We start from the raw sequence: 4,852 nt of genomic DNA on the forward strand, positions 1-4,852 counted from the left end.
TCCCTACCTCCATTATTTTTTATGAGATGGTGTAGCAGTATTAGTGGTAGGCCATTTGTAATAGTGCCTTATGCTCTGAGTTTGTGAATACATAAAAATAGCAAACTTACTCAAAAGTGCAAACTTACTCAAAAATGTAAGTTACTTTTGTAAATCAGGACCTTTGTCCTCATAATATATCTAATAATGCAAGATGCAAAAAATAATGTTCTAGAAATCTCAGCAGATTAGTAGCAGACAGATTAGCAAAAGAGTTTAACAACTGCTCAATTATAGGTATAAGAAGTCATTAATCCACCATTGTAATCTGGCGCAATTCATATATTTTTCATTTCATAAAATTGCAACATAATACTGTCAAATGACTAAAAGCCATTTTCTGACTGACAATACACATTTGCCCCACTTGGACATCTAGAGACACTTATTTCTGTGAAAAAATATCTGTAAATATTTGCGGTGAAGTAAGTGAAATAATTCTAAAGATGTTTCAGCTATTTTGCATAGAAACACATTTGAATACCAAGATGCACAATTCCCCCCAACAATCCTTATCTTTTAATTATTTGTCCTCATTTGTTTTAAATACACTATAAATGTAATTAAATGTTAGGAAATTTTCAAGGTTTTCTCAGGGTCATGAAACTGCACAAAGCCTAATAAGTTTTCACATCCTGTAGAAAAATATAGGTTTAAATGTACTTCCATTGTAGTTTTTACTGCTGTTAATCATGATTAATGTATGTAAATGATAAAGGTTCACATTTAGTTTTTTTATAATTTAGTTCTTAAATTTTTTATGAAATGCACTTTTAATTTGTTTACAAAGGGGTGGGGTGTGAATCTTGTACTCTCCTGTAGAAACAGAATGCTATGATGCTATGTCAGCTAACTCAGTAGGAAGTTAGCTACTGATTGGCTTTTGCCGTGAGAGTCACTATCAGTTATTTTTCAGACGGTGAAAAGTGCCCAACACTTGTAAAGTGGTGCCGCAAAGAAGGATCGGAATACAGGATAGATGAAAGCGCTTTATTGAAGTACAATAGTACAGAGAAACAGGTCCGTTCAGGAGAGACGCTAAGGCTCAACTGACACAAGGAGGCTACACGTCATAGACCGTGGAATCTCCTTAGGTCATCAGCTGAGAGCCATTCTAAACAAGAATCAGAACACACTATATATCCCCCCTCTTTACCCCTAAAGCAAGGAGTAATAATTAAAAAAAAAATAAAGAATAAGAAAACAAATTACAAGAGAAAAAACAAAACAAAAAACAACAGTCTAGAGGAACTGATGATGAACTGATAAACTAAACTAACCATGGATATTTTAAGATATTGCTATGTGTCCTAACACAAGATCTTTCAACCAACCTGGAGGTGTCACTTTCCTTTTCCCTTCCTGTGACACAGCCTCTGAGTATTCCTGCACCTGATCAGATTCACTTGAACCACCACTTCCAGACTCATCCATCACATTCTCCTCTTCACCCAAGACATGACCATCCAGCCTATACGAAGGCACACTCTCTGCCACACCTGAAAAACTGTGACCTTTAACTTCGTCCTCAAACCATTGAGCCCTTCCCTTCTCATAAATCTTGCCGTTCACATAATCTTTTAATGCAACCGGACTCTCGTCCATCATTAAGTAAGACTATTCGCTTAAGATTCCAAACCCTACCATGACTCAGTTTGACGGCATTATGCAGCACCTCCATCACCTGTTCCGGTTTAAAGTACTGACTCTCACCTTTCCTCACCTTATAAGGTTTTTTGACCCAAACCCAATCTCCTACTTTAATTTTGACTGACTTGACATGATGGAGTTTGTCATAATAAGACTTCAACTTCTCCAATTACTTATCCAAACTATCCCTGACCATCTCCATAGACCAGTGCTGGATACTGGTATTCACCAACCATGCAGGGTTATATTTGCTCCTCGGACTCCTTCCCCTCATAATAACGAAAGGGCTCAGTCCTGTCGTCGCATTCTCAGTAATCCTATATGCCCACATTGCCTTGAAAATGGCAATATGCCAATCCTCACCTCCTTCCATAGCATATTGAATAACACCCTTGACAACTCAGTTAAACCTCTGTACTGCGCCATTTCCACTAGGATTGTAAAAGGATGTAGTCTTTGCTGCTTCAGACATAAATTGTACACCATTGTCACTCAGTAATTTAGAAGGAATACCTTCAGATAGAAATACCCTATCCAAAAACTCCGACACACTGGTGGTATCAGCTCTCTCCAATATCCCAATTTCCAGCCATTTAGAAAATAAGCCAATGAGAACTACCACAAATTCTTGAGCGTTACCAACTGGCCCTAAGAGATCCACAGCAACATTCTCCCATTGTTGCTTGGGTAAAAATGTTTGCTGCATAGGTGGTCTTAGAGTACATAAACTCTTATCTACGGAAGAACACACTGGACAGGTTCTGACAAATCTTTCCACTGATTTGTCTACTCCTGGCCACCAAAACAACTCTTTCACCACCGATTTAGTTCTGACACTGCCAAAATGGCCCTCATGACACAATTCCAAAATTGCTTCCCTCATCCCGAATGGAGGAATGATTCTATCCCCTCTCCAAATAACATCCCTCACAACAGAGAGTTCATTCCTAACCTCCCAAAAGCACTTACATTGTTCGGTTAACTGGTCCCTCTTAGGCCACCCTTCCAAAGCATACTTTAAAACAGACTGTAGTATGGTGTCCTCCTCCATTCCTTTCCTCCAACAATCCTTACTAAGTGCAGGTCTACCGGAATCCTGTACAAGAGCAACACTCCACTCATACCATGGATCATCAACACACTTTTCCAGCAGATTTGGTAACCTAGATGGGCAATCCACCATTACATTGTTCTTACCAGGAACATACATGATGCGATATGTGTAATCCTTCAAGCGTATGGATAGCTTTAATATTCTTGCTGATGCTAGTACGCTACCTTCAAATGTAAGCAATTTAATTAAGGGTTTGTGTTCACACTGAATGGTAATGTCCTTACCCAACACAAAGGCTCAAAAGTGCTCCAGAGCCCAGGCACAAGCTAAGGCTTCCTTTTCAATGACTGAGTACTATTCCTCAGATGGGGATAATGACCTGGAAGCTAATAATATAATCCTTTTCTTCCCATCCCCATCCCTCTGAGATAAAACAGCGCTAGTCCCTTGTTGCTTGCATCCGTGGTAACAAAGGTATCTAACTTGGGGTCAAAACTTTCTAAATGTGCTACTCTGCTCAAATCTCTTTTAATGTTTTCAAACTCTTGTTCACACACCTCACTCCATGCAAATTGAGAGTTTTTTAAAAGTAATAACCTTAAGTTATAAACTTTGCTAGCAAAGTTCAGAATAAATTTGACACAAAATCCGCCATGCCCAAAAATGATCTTACCTCCTCCTTAGTCATAGGAGGTGACACACCTACAATCGCATTCACTAATGACACTTTCGGTTTTACACCTTCGCCACTAATTTCCATGTTACATACAGGTTTTCCTTTGGTATTCATCTCCGTTACATTAAGAATGAAATTCTTATCTTCCACAATCCCTCTGGGTTCAACTGTTTTTTCCTCAACATCACTTCCCACAGCATTATCACCTTCGTAGATACATTTGACTACTTTCTCTTTGTTTTTGCATTCCTTTGCAAAGTGGCCCACAACCCCGCATTTGCTGCATCTTAGCTTTAAAGCTGGGCATGACTTGGAGTATGCCAGGTGTTCCTTGCTATCACACCTATAGCATCTTCTTTAATTTTCTCCAGTTTGTAAACTTTTCTGCTCCTTCCCAGTTATGCGATTTGTCACCTTGTGTAAGGAAATGCCTCCTTGGCATGGTTACCCCCTGACTTTTTGCCTTTGCTGATGCTATGTTTTGAATTGAAATTGTGCTGAGGCCTGCTAACCAGGCCCGAGCACCAGTGTTCTTTCCCTAACCTGTACTTTTGATTCCACAATTGGCACACCCTGGCATCCAGGTAAGTCCCTTGTAACTGGTACCCCTGGTACCAAGGGCCCTGATGCCAGGGAAGGTCTCTAAGGGCTGCAGCATATCTTATGCCACCCTGGGGACCCCTCACTCAGCACAGACACACTGCTTGCCAGCTTGTGTGTGCTGGTGAGAACAAAACGAGTAAGTCGACATGGCACCCCCCTCAGGGTGCCATGCCAACCTCACACTGCCTATGCAGTATAGATAAGTCACCCCTCTAGTAGGCCTTACAGCCCTAAGGCAGGGTGCACTATACCATAGGTGAGGGCACCAGTGCATGAGTACTGTGCCCCTACAGTGTCTAAGCCAAACCTTAGGCATTGTAAGTGCAGGGTAGCCATAAGAGTATATGGTCTGGGAGTCTGTCAACCACGGACTCCACAGCACCATAATGGCTACACTGAAAACTGGGAAGTTTGGTATCAAACTTCTCAGCACAATAAATGCACACTGATGCCAGTGTACATTTTATTGTGAAATACACCCCAGAGGGCACCTTAGAGGTGCCCCCTGAAACCTTAACCGACTATCTGTGTAGGCTGACTGGTTCCAGCAGCCTGCCACAACCAAGACATGTTGCTGGCCCCATGGGGAGAGTGCCTTTGTCACTCTGAGGCCAGTAACAAAGCCTGCACTGGGTGGAGATGCTATCACCTCCCCCAGGCAGGAGCTGCAACACCTGGCGGTGAGCCTCAAAGGCTTACCCCCTTTGTTCCAGCACCGCAGGGCACTCCAGCTAGTGGAGTTGCCCGCCCTCTCCGGCCACGGCCCCACTTTTGGCGGCAAGGCCGGAGGAGATAATGAGAATAACAAGGAGGAGTCACTGGCCAGTCAG

This window comes from Pleurodeles waltl, chromosome 6 (genome assembly GCF_031143425.1).
Source record: "Pleurodeles waltl isolate 20211129_DDA chromosome 6, aPleWal1.hap1.20221129, whole genome shotgun sequence".
Lineage (NCBI taxonomy): Eukaryota > Metazoa > Chordata > Amphibia > Caudata > Salamandridae > Pleurodeles > Pleurodeles waltl.